Source organism: Bombina bombina, chromosome 4, assembly GCF_027579735.1.
Source record: "Bombina bombina isolate aBomBom1 chromosome 4, aBomBom1.pri, whole genome shotgun sequence".
NCBI lineage: Eukaryota > Metazoa > Chordata > Amphibia > Anura > Bombinatoridae > Bombina > Bombina bombina.
Genome location: NC_069502.1, coordinates 714407916 through 714421059, shown reverse-complemented (window position 1 = coordinate 714421059; position 13144 = coordinate 714407916). Strand labels below are relative to the sequence as shown.

At 40.2% G+C, this 13144-nt stretch overlaps 1 protein-coding gene and 1 long non-coding RNA gene across 3 annotated transcripts in view; one reads left to right on the top strand and one right to left on the bottom strand.

Moving 5' to 3' along the window:
- Nucleotides 1–13144, bottom strand: part of SERAC1 (serine active site containing 1) — a 381209-nt gene that overhangs the window by 2886 nt on the left and 365179 nt on the right. The window lies entirely within an intron of this gene.
- LOC128656771 (uncharacterized) lies at nt 2111–4011 on the top strand. The gene is made up of 4 exons (XR_008402056.1): nt 2111–2710; nt 3064–3142; nt 3513–3813; nt 3901–4011. It is a non-coding gene; the product is annotated as an uncharacterized LOC128656771 (long non-coding RNA).

Here is a 13144-nt window from a genome sequence, read left to right as displayed (position 1 = left end):
TTGCCACTGATTAAAATACAGAAATGGCAATGAAGAGGTGTTACTAAAACACATAAACAGGCTTTTCTTTAGAAGATCATTTACAGGAAGGTAAAAACCCCATTTTGTTCTAGTAATATGCGCTCACCATATTCTTTTACACTTGCATTTAACCCCTAGGCTATCAGAGATGACTGCACAGCTGCCAAAAGCTTGTTTTATGGAATGACAACTACAAGGGTGCTGTCTCTTTAAAGGGAACTTAAACACACGGCAGAGTTATAAATCTTAACAAACTCCGGGAGAGAGGGAGGGGGGAGAGAGGGAGGGGGGGAGACAGGCTCAGTGAAAGCAGTGAGCAGTCTGAATTATTTGAATAACTTGCTGTATTATCTGCATATACTTATTCCTGGAGATTTATTCAATAAAATAATTGTTTTATTTTCAGACACCTACATTACATATATAAAACAAATATTTTATTGGATAAATCTCCAGGCATAAGTATATGCCATTGCCACATGTGTTATTCAGACTCACTGTTTTCACTTCGACTGAGCCTCTCTCTCCCCCTCCCCGGCCCGGAGCTTGTTTAGATTTATAACCTGTGACCCTGCTGCAGACAGTAGCAGTGTAGTCAGATCGCTGCCTTATCCTGCCCGTAGTGCTAGTTATTCTTACTTGCCTCCAGCTTCCTGCTCGTCTGCAAGCAACCTCGACCACATGTCCCCACTCTTCTATGCCCCGCAGTGCTGCCTCTAACTGCTGTGTGCGCATGACCTCCATCTGCCTAGCTATATGCTAGACCAGCTCAGGCCAGAACATGTGACATGTGATGTCACTCACTTACCGGCTTTTTCCGTTGTCTTTACACAGCACGATCATCCTGATGTGATCTGTCTGGTCTTAGATCATGAAAGCTCAGCAGAGTTGACCCGACCCCACTAAGTCAAACTCCTCTCCACCGGCACCACCGCACATGTGATTGCGCCCCCCCCCCCCAGTCCGGAATGCAAAGCCAAACTAAAAATATATCTAATAAAATTTATATTAAATTTTTTTTTTTTGCAGCTTACTGCTTGCCACTGATGTACTTTATAGTAAAGACGCATTCGCACAGCCGCATAACCCCGGGCACTGCAAGCACCCAGCCCTCATGACAGTAAAACCCAGGGACCCTAAACAAGCAGCTGCCCCTGCTCACTAGCATTGCGTCCCCATAGACGTCTGCCTGACTCCCCCCAGCAGTGATCCTGCTGCCCCAGTACCAACCTCTGTCCCAGCCTCTATCCGTGCGCAGCCTATATCAGCCTCTGCAGCTTAGCCTGTAAACCCTACGATCACCGGTCCGGTCCAGACTCCAGTCCACTCGCTCATGACAATTTGAATTGGCCGCGCTCAGCCTTGTATCCAGACCCGACAGTGAAGTGGGCGTGACCCGGCTCGCCCCCAACCCCAATCAACAAACTTGAAGGGTGATGTGAGGGTCGGATGGCAGGGGGTAGGAGAGGTCTGGAGGGACTATTAGACTCAGTGGCGGCTCTCTAATTAGGCGGCTTGCTTCAGAGACTCGCCCACAGTGTCTGAGACACAAAGTTAATAAGTTAATGAGCCAGATCTGCAGCGCCACGAACTAAAAGCAAGGATGGAAAAAACTAACTCGCCACTGCATAAATTTCACTCGCCAATTGCGAGTTGGCGAGTGGAATTTTTGAGCCTTGCATATAGAAATATAATTATATCTAATAATAATCTTCTCCTACATGTATATGTATGATAATTGTATATATATATATAGATATATATATATATATATATGACCTATACAAATCATATCATATTTCAATAATTACTTTTAACTGTTATGATAAAGGCTGATATATTTAAATAGAAAAATATACTAACTACATTCAGTGTCTTTGAATTTCTGATATGTAACTACATATATGTTGAAATTATAGTTCATATCAAAAATAAAAGTCATGAGTAAGTATATACTTTCAAACTGTTAATTAAATTAAGGATTAGATGATTTGAAGATAAGCCCCCCTCCAAATGTTATTCATTGCAATCACCAGTTTCACATATGTTAACAAGCAACACACAGCTATAAAAAAACACCACACCTAGCCTAACCTCAGAACAGATATTTAAAAAATGCAGGGTGAGAGAGAAGCTGACAATGCTGAAGTTAGACAGCATAGGCCTGACATCCCCAGAGTTAGGCTGGATATAGAAACCCTGAATGAGCAGCAGGTGGTTGAAAGACAGGCTGGAAAGCCAGGGCTATTCAAGCAGGACTGTCCCTGGAATGACCAAACTACTAGGGGCACTTAATTTTTTGGCTTCTGGATCCTTTCAGGTGACAGGGGGCATTGTAACTGGGGTCCACTTTTTCTAAGCATCTTTCACAAGTTCTTGATGGACTTTATGATAATTGCAGAAAATATATTTTTCCCCCACATCACCAAGAGGTTGGCGTGATGTTAAGAGGGACGTTTTTCTTTTAGGTGGCATACTGGCCTAAGACCCCCTGTGCGCAGGGAGATAATATTTAGGAATTGCAAACACTTCCACTCCTTAAATGTGCAGAATATATGCAATGCAAACATGCATATATTAAATGTCGTATCAGGGTTCCCAGGAAGTAGCCATGATGCCTACATCCTCAGGAATTCTGGTGTGTGGAAATTGTTTGAGACAAATCAAATGCCTGAAGGACATCTCCTCGGTACGTGTTTATGTATATATTATTATGCCTTCATGTGTCCTATGTTTTTACATTTTATTGTTTAATTCCTTTATAATCCTTTATGTATGTGTCTAAGGGGGTGTAATTGTTTAAATAAATAATAAAATAAAATGTTAATCATTTCAAAAGACATATATTAACTATGTCATAGTTAGTAGGACATATGCATAACATTATTTTATGTCATACATTGCTTTATTGAAAGATGTGTGTTTTTATATATATATATATATATATATATATATATATATATATATATATATATATATATATATATATATATATATATATATATATATATATATATATATATATTCATATTCATATTTCAGCTGATTCTGCATATCCTCTTAAAAAATGGATTTGGACACCATTGAATTAGAACCAGGTTGTTGGGCCTGCTGAATTAAGGTAAAACATATTTATTTTCTGTTCTTGTATGTCAGAAATATTGATTGTGCCTTTCAAAATGCTCACTATAATCTGTGTTTGTGCACATACATGTGTTGCTTGATTATTTTGTGTGTGTGTGTATATATATATCGCTCTATCACAGACATAACAATGTTGTACTGAGTGCATTTAAAGGGACAGTCAAAATCAAAATCATCTGTTATCAGTGAAGCATTTATAAATCTCTCTGCTTGAATATAAATATATTTATATATGTAAAAAGGTTTAAACAGTGATAAGATCAAACCAGGAATGTAGTTAGCTCATTAGTATTTGATTTGTCTTCACATTATATATTATAATCATATTTCTTGTTGTTTTAATACAGATATAATGAAGCACATATCAGAACACGGGCTATAATAGAAAGACTGTTTGGTCTTCTAAAAATGCGCTTTCGCTGCCTGGACAGATCAGGGGGGATCTCCAATACAGTCCTGAAAAAGCGATAAAAATCATAGTAGCATGTTGCTGTCTACATAACATGGCACAGGAGCATGGGATGTTGAACGATTTACTTCTACCAACACAGCCCCCAGGTGAAATCTTTGAGCCTGATGTAATTAATCATCCCCAACCACTCAATGTCCATTTGGAGAGAACTACAACTATTCAAGATTTCTTTTCAGGTATTTTTGTAGTATTGTAACGAGACCTTTTAGTTATTAATTTTTATGTTTTTTAATAATACACTTCTTTCTTTTAATGTTTTACAGATTGAAGATTGTTAGTTACAGATCCTCAGAAATGGAATACCACTCCCCTTCCTCTCGCCTCATCCCAATATTTACCAAATTTTCCCTAAATAAATGTGTACTTATAGTCAAGGTGAATGTTTCTTTATTTCCAGTTATGTACTAGTCAATTATTATTATTATTAGCAGGTATTTGTAGAGCGCCAACAGATTCCGCAGCGCTGTGAACATAGTCGGTATACACGATAGCTTTTGCAGGGATCAAGTGGGTAAAGAGCCCTGCCGAGAGTTTCACTGTTGTAGTCGGCTCTTATGAAGGCGATCTGCAAACAGCTGGGTTTATAGGCTTACATTCTAAGGGGTTCAAGGGGAAAGCAATGGAGTTAGGAAAGGTTAGTGTTGGTTGTAAGCATCCTTGAATAGTAGAGTTTTTATGGAGCGCTTGAAGCTGTTAAAACTAGGGGAGAGTCTTGTGGAGCGAGGCAGGGAGTTCCACAAGATGGGGGCCAGTCTGGAGAAGTCCTGTAAACAGGAATGTGAGGAAGTAACAAGAGAGGAGGAGATCCTGAGCTGATTGAAGGGGACGGGAGGGAGAGTATCTGGAGACAAGTTCTGAAATGTAGGGGGGAGCAGTGCAGTTGAGAGCTTTGTATGTCAGAGTGAGGATTTTGTGTTTAATCCTAGAGGCAAGAGGAAGCCAGTGGAGGTATTGGCAGAGAGGCGCAGCTGATGAAGATCGACGAGTAAGGAAGATGAGCCTGGCAGAGGCATTCATAATGGATTGTAAAGGAGCTATGCGGCAGCTAGGTAGACCAAAGAGGATGGAGTTGCAGTAGTCGAGGCAGGAAAGGATGAGAGAATGGATTCAAATCTTAGTTGTATCTTGTGTAAGGAAATGTCTAATTTTAGAGATGTTTTTAAGGTGGAAGCAGCAGGCTTTAGTCAAGGACTGAATGTGAGGAGTGAAGGAAAGATCTGAGTCAAGTGTGACATCGGGCATGCGGGGTAGAAGTAATGATGGAATTATCAACAGTTATAGAAAATTTGGGGGTGGAGACATTGGAAGAAGGGGGAAAAATAAGGAGTTCAGTTTTGGAGAGATTTAGCTTAAGGTAGTGAGAGGACATCCAAGATGAGATATGAAATATGACAGTTAGTGACACGTGTTAGTAAGGAAGGAGGTAGGTCTAGTGCAGAGAGGTAGATTTGGGTGTCATCGGCATACAAATGATATTGAAACCCATGGGACTTTATTAAGGAACCTAATGATGACGTGTAGATTGAAAAGAGAAGGGGACCGAGGACAGAGCCTTGAGGTACCCCAACAGAAAGTGGTAACGGGGCAGAGGATGCTCCTGAGAAGGATTGGAGGGTTTGGAGCATAAGAGGGTGGTCAACAGTGTCAAAGGCTGCAGACAGGTCAAGGAGGATAAGCAGAGAGAAGTGGCCTTTGGATTTTGCTGTAAGTAGGTCGTTGGTAACCTTGACAACTGCTGTCTCTGTAGAGTGATGGGGACGAAATCCAGATTGCAGTGGGTCAAGAAGAGAGTTTAGGAAATGGGATAGACGTGCGTATACTAGCTTTTCTAGGAGCTTTGAGGCAAGAGGGAGTAGGGAAATAGAGCGGTAGTTGGATGGGGAGGTTGGATCCAGGGAAGGATTTTTGAGGATAGGTGTGACCAGTGCATGTTTTAGAGATGAGGGAAATATACCAGTGCTGATGGAGAGGTTGAAAATGTGTGTGAGTATGGGGGTGAGGGTAGCAGAGAGGGAGGGGAGTAGCTGTAAGGGGATGGGGTCGAGGGAACAGGTAGTGAGGTGGGAGGACAGTATAAGGGCAGAAACTGCATCCTCGTTAACAGGGGCAAAAGAGCTGCATTTTTGGATATTTGGGTTTGGATGATTGTGAGCTTTTGAGGGGGTGGGAGATCAATGCATTCATTATTAAAGTGACCTAAAAATATTGCTTCTCCTATGATTTATATTCCAAATATTACTTTGTTCTCTTGGTATCATTTTTTAAAGAGCAGCAATGCACTCCTGGTTACTAAAAATGAGTACATGGGTGAGTCAATGACAACCAGGATATATCTGTTGCCAACAAGAAACAGCTCCAACATAGGTTCTATGCTGCTCCAAATCTTACCTAGATAAAACTATAATCAAAGGATACTAAGAATATTAAGCAATATAAAGAATATAATTATATTAGATTGGCTTGTAAATATATATGTTTTAGCAAAATAATGGAATCAAATATTTGTGTTATGTCACTTTAAATTAAAGGGATAGTATATTCCCAATAAAACATTCATGAACCAGATACATCATTCAATTCCAATCAACTTACATATGTACTCATAATCAATTTAATTTTGTTATGTTTCTTATTTCAATCATGTATTTAAGTTTAGGATCTGTTCCATTTAATGTTCAGCACCTGTGGTGCACTTGCTGATTGTTGCCTACATTTAGACAACAATCATCAAGCTCTCCCCATGTGCAGAATCAAAATGGGTAGATTCCTAAGCTAACATTCCTGTTTTACAAAATTACAGATGATAATTCAGATATTACATTCAACACATGACTATAAGCATGAATGCAAAGTATTTGTAAGTATTCTTAAATGGCATAATATTCTTGATAGAAGTACACATACATTTATTAACAATGTACACCTGCATATTAATTGACATCATGTGAAATGAAAATGAATAAAGCTGTTAATATTTTGCTAATCAACAGCTATTAGAATAATATTGTAATATATTTTTAAATTTGGATTAAAAAAATATATGCATATTTATGAGATGGAAATCGCACTTAAAAAAGTGCTTTAGTGCAAAAATTAGATATGATATATCTTGGGGGGGGGGGTAATATTAATTAATTCTTGCAGCGGGATTTGGACTTTGGAGGAGAGGTACTTGGGGGGGGAAGTGTGGCGTCTTGTGCGCTTCCCACCAGCTGAATGTGAGGCTAACAGACGTGATTCAGGGTCCTGAGGGAGATAACGGAGGATATAAGCGAAGAGGTAGTTTGCGGACAAGCGACGCATTATGAATGTCCATTTGGCTTTTGGATTCTGCGGAAAGCCTGCTGCTGCTGGAGCCTGGACAGCCTAAGCTCTCTATATATCATCTTCTGTATATCATCTTGATGTGAATGTGCCGGACCTTGTTGTAGACCTGGTGTCTCAGGAACAAATTGTTGGCTGGTTCCAGGACTGTCTCTCTGTATTGTTGACTGGGAGGTTGTCTGTGATGGTACTGTTTGAAAAACATTGGTGGGTGCAGTGGGTGGTGGTGGTGTGGATTCCTGGTGTGCCACAGGATTGGGAGGCATATAGTATAGATGATGCAGATCTGTATGCTGCTGTGGTGAGCACATCATCTGCTTCGGTGGGTGCAGCTGTTGCGGTGGGTGCAGCTGTTGCTGTGGGTGCAGCTGTTGCGGTGGGTGCAGCTGTTGCAGTGGGTGCATGTACTGCCAGTGTTGAGGAGGATGTGTCTGCTGGGGTTCATACCCCATAACATGGCATGTCACTCCCGAGGTAGATGGAGAAGGGCCTGACACATCATCCACCTCATATGCCCTGGGCTGCTGCATATCACCTTCTAGGAGGCTGATATAGGAGGTAGTTTCCCCATAGACATCCTCCTCCTCAGTGAACGTAGGATCATCCAGCTGTGGTATTGGTGCAGCTTCATAGTCCTCCTGTTCGGAACTTACAAGAAAATATATGTATACATTATCTATCTAATAGAATATATTACTTTGTAGCATAACAATACAAACAATTAGATTTAAATTTGTTGTGTATATATGTACATACATACATACACACATACATATAGTGTGTTTGGTATGAGATCCAACCATATATAACCATAACTGATGAATCTTTATAGATTTTGTCTTAAAGGAACATTGTAAATAACAGATTTATATGAAATGTTTTATATTATTGAATATTATATTATCAGTATCCTTGCTTGTCGGAGCAGATATACTATACAGAGTGCTTGCTGAACATATTAAATACAACTATGTAAATTGACATTTGTAGCTAAAAGCATATGGATATTTATGATCTAAAGCATATATACAACATATATTTGGTTATATTTATTATAGAATATTCACCTTCATACACCTCTTCAGCTGGCACAGAGGTGCCCATTGTCCCCTTATATCCGTGAACAGCTTCACCCGAGATGACGTTGGACAGCATCTCCTCCCATGACTTCATGCAAATCTTCTTAGAAGGACCACCACCTGTCCCATGTACATATTTAGCCTGCTACACCATCTTGGCCTTGGTTTCCTCTCCTGCAGTCATGATATCTATGTTTTATGCTGGCAGTAGAATGATTGCATCCTAAGCAGCTGACTGCCACTCGAATCTCCTCCCACAACTTGTTCCTGACACCCGCCCTCAGGTTAGGGTTCTCCAGCTGAGGTGCCTTCTCTAAGTAGGCCTCAACCAGAGCCTCCTTCTCCTCCTCTGAGTACCTCTCCTCTCTTAGCCTGCCCTTCACACCTGAAGGGCTAGAAGAAACAGACTCTCCCTCCTGTGACTAGGTACCAGCCCTCTCTCCCTGCTCTGTCCCTGCAGGCTGTGATAGGCTACCACCAGCTCCACCCCCACTTGCCACAATCTTCCCCACTCTCCCTCTTCTTTGGGAGCCTAGTTGAGGCTCGCTCCTCCTCACTCCTCCCATCTCCACTCCTCTTCCACCCTCTCTCCTTCCCTCCTCTGCCAGGGTTTGAGGAAGGACAAATCATCCACCCAAACCTTGGCTTCTAGACCTGCCCATACTCCTCCCTACTTCCCCCTCCACCTCCCTCTATCCACCCTCTCCACTGCCCTCCCCCTAGCCACCCCCTCCCAACTCCACTAGGCCTATCCATCCCTTTCTCCTTCCTCCCTAACTCTAACCTAGCACTAAAGTCCCTAGCTTACCTACCTACACTAATTCACCTAACTAAACCCTAAATTAAATATCCCCAAAACTAACTACCTAACCTATCTAGACCCTAACTATCTCTATTCTATATCCCTGCAAATAAAAAAATGTGGGGTTGAAAATAAACAAAGGGATGTAAATGAAAAAAGGGATGGGCTAAATATAAAAAAAAAAAAAGAAAAAGGATTATAACAAAATTAAAGAAAAATAATAAGGCATGCAAATGAAGAAAGGGATGGGCTATATAGTCAAATGAAAAAAAAATATGAGATGTTTAAAAAAAAAGAAGGATGGGCAAAATGTAAAAAAAAAAAAAAAAAGGAATAAAGTTATATAGTGGGGAAGGGAAAGGTAGTTAAAGGGGAGATGGGAAGTGGGATAAGGGGGTTAATAAAAGGAGTAATAAAGGAAGAAGGTGATATGGGGGGTTAATGAAATAAAAAAAGATGTGAATGTGTTTGTATCAAATAAAAGTGTGTGTGTATGTGTGTTTGTGTGTATAAACTAATGTGTGTTAATTAACTAATGTATGGATGTGTGTGTGTGTTCCTAATATTATATGAGGCCTACAATAAGAATATATCGGCTAGATTTAGAGTTTGGCGTTAGCCGTCAAAACCAGCGTTAGAGGCTCCTAACGCTGGTTTTGGGCTACCGCTGGTATTTAGAGTCGTGTAGGTAAGGGTCTAACGCTCACTTTGCAGCCGCGACTTTTCCATACCGCAGATCCCCCTACGCCATTTGCGTATCCTATCTTTTCAATGGGATCTTTCTAACGCCGGTATTTAGAGTCTTGGCTGAAGTGAGCGTTAGAAATCTAACGACAAAACTCCAGCCGCAGAAAAAAGTCAGTAGTTAAGAGCTTTCTGGGCTAACGCCGGTTTATAAAACTCTTAACTACTGTGCTCTAAAGTACACTAACACCCATAAACTACCTATGTACCCCTAAACCGAGGTCCCCCCACATCGCCGCCACTCAATTAATTTTTTTTAACCCCTAATCTGCCGACCGCACACCGCCGCCACCTACGTTATACTTATGTACCCCTAATCTGCTGCCCCTAACACCGCCGACCCCTATATTATATTTATTAACCCCTAATATGCCCCCCACAACGTCGCCGCCAGCTACCTACAATAATTAACCCCTAATCTGCCGACCGCACCTCACCGCTACTATAATAAAGTTATTAACCCCTAATCCGCCTCACTCCCGCCTCAATAACCCTATAAGAAATAGTATTAAACCCTAATCTTCCCTCCCAAACATCGCCGACACCTAACTTCAATTATTAACCCCTAATCTGCCGACCGGACCTCACCGCTACTATAATAAATGTATTAACCCCTAAAGCTAAGTCTAACCCTAACACCCCCCTAAGTTAAATATAATTTTTATCTAACGAAAAAAAATTAACTCTTATTAAATAAATTATTCCTATTTAAAGCTAAATACTTACCTGTAAAATAAACCCTAATATAGCTACAATATAAATTTTAATTATATTGTAGCTATTTTAGGATTAATATTTATTTTACAGGCAACTTTGTATTTATTTTAACCAGGTACAATAGCTATTAAATAGTTATTTAATATTTAATAGCTACCTATTTAAAATAATTACAAAATTACCTGTAAAATAAATCCTAACCTAAGTTACAATTAAACCTAACACTACACTATCAATAAATTAATTACATAAAATACTTGCAATTATCTACAATTAAACCTAACACTACACTATCAATAAATTAATTAAATACAATACCTACAAATAACTACAATTAAATAAACTAACTAAAGTACAAAAAATAAAAAAGAACTAAGTTACAAAAAATAAAAAAATATTTACAAACATTAGAAAAATATTACAACAATTTTAAACTAATTACACCTACTCTAAGCCCCCTAATAAAATAACAAAGCCCCCCAAAATAAAAAAAATGCCCTACCCTATTCTAAATTAAAAAAGTTCAAAGCTCTTTTACCTTACCAGCCCTGAAAAGGGCCATTTGCGGGGCATGCCCCAAAGAATTCAGCTCTTTTGCCTGTAAAAAAAAACATACAATACCCCCACCCAACATTACAACCCACCACCCACATACCCCTAATCTAACCCAAACCCCCCTTAAATAAACCTAACACTAAACCCCTGAAGATCTTCCTACCTTATCTTCACCACGCCGGGTTCACCGATCCGTCCTCCGAAGTCTTGATCCAAGCCTCCGAAGTCTTGATCCAAGCCCAAGCGGGGGCTGAAGAGTGACGTCCATCCTCCGGCTGAAGTCTTGATCCAAGCGGCAAATGAAGAAGTCCATCTTCGGGAAGAAATCTTCATCCTACCCGGGCAGAAGAGGACATCCGGACCGGCAAACATCTTCATCCAGGCGGCATCTTCTATGTTGTTCCATCCGATGACGAGCAGCTGATCTTGAAGACCTCCGGCGCGGATCCATCCTCTTCTTTCGACGTCCAACTGAAGAATGAAGGTTCCTTTAAGGGACGTCATCCAAGATGGCGTCCCTCGAATTCCGATTGGCTGATAGGATTCTATCAGCCAATCGGAATTAAGGTAAGAAAAATCTGATTGGCTGATGGAATCAGCCAATCAGATTCAAGTTCAATCCGATTGGCTGATTGGATCCGCGCCGGAGGTCTTCAATATCAGCCGCTCGTAATCGGATGGAACAACATAGAAGATGCCGCCTGGATGAAGATGTTTGCCGGTCCGGATGTCCTCTTCTGCCCGGATAGGATGAAGATTTCTTCCCAAAGATGGACTTCTTCATTTGCCGCTTGGATCAAGACTTCAGCCGGAGGATGGACGTCACTCTTCAGCCCCCGCTTGTGCTTGGTTCAAGACTTCGGAGGCTTGGATCAAGACTTCGGAGGACGGATCGGTGAACACGGCGTGGTGAAGATAAGGTAGGAAGATCTTCAGGGGCTTAGTGTTAGGTTTATTTAAGGGGGGTTTGGGTTAGATTAGGCGTATGTGGGTATTGGGTTGTAATGTGGGGGGGGTATTGTATGTTTTTTTTTACAGGCAAAAGAGCTGAATTCTTTGGGGCACGCCCCGCAAATGGCCCTTTTCAGGGCTGGTAAGGTAAAAGAGCTTTGAACTTTTTTAATTTAGAATAGGGTAGGGCATTTTTTTTATTTTGGGGGGCTTTGTTATTTTATTAGGGGGCTTAGAGTAGGTGTAATTAGTTTAAAATTGTTGTAATATTTTTCTAATGTTTGTAAATATTTTTTTATTTTTTGTAACTTAGTTCTTTTTTATTTTTTGTACTTAGTTTATTTAATTGTAGTTATTTGTAGGTATTGTATTTAATTAATTTATTGATAGTGTAGTGTTAGGTTTAATTGTAACTTAGGTTAGGATTTATTTTACAGGTAATTTTGTAATTATTTTAACTATTTTAGCTATTAAATAGTTATTAACTATTTAATAGCTATTGTACCTGGTTAAAATAAATACAAAGTTGCCTGTAAAATAAATATTAATCCTAAAATAGCTACAATATAATTATTATTTATATTGTAGCTATATTAGGGTTTATTTTACAGGTAAGTATTTAGCTTTAAATAGGAATAATTTATTTAATAAGAGTTAATTTTTTCCGTTAGATTTAAAACAGAATTTATGTTTACCTGATAAATTACTTTCTCCAACGGTGTGTCCGGTCCACGGCGTCATCCTTACTTGTGGGATATTCTCTTCCCCAACAGGAAATGGCAAAGCTGGTCACATGATCCCTCCTAGGCTCCGCCTACCCCAGTCATTCGACCGACGTTAAGGAGGAATATTTGCATAGGAGAAACCATATGGTACCGTGGTGACTGTAGTTAAAGAAAATAAATTATCAGACCTGATTAAAAAAACCAGGGCGGGCCGTGGACCGGACACACCGTTGGAGAAAGTAATTTATCAGGTAAACATAAATTCTGTTTTCTCCAACATAGGTGTGTCCGGTCCACGGCGTCATCCTTACTTGTGGGAACCAATACCAAAGCTTTAGGACACGGATGAAGGGAGGGAGCAAATCAGGTCACCTAAATGGAAGGCACCACGGCTTGCAAAACCTTTCTCCCAAAAATAGCCTCAGAAGAAGCAAAAGTATCAAACTTGTAAAATTTGGTAAAAGTGTGCAGTGAAGACCAAGTCGCTGCCCTACATATCTGATCAACAGAAGCCTCGTTCTTGAAGGCCCATGTGGAAGCCACAGCCCTAGTGGAATGAGCTGTGATTCTTTCGGGAGGCTGCCGTCCGGCAGTCTCGTAAGCCAATCTG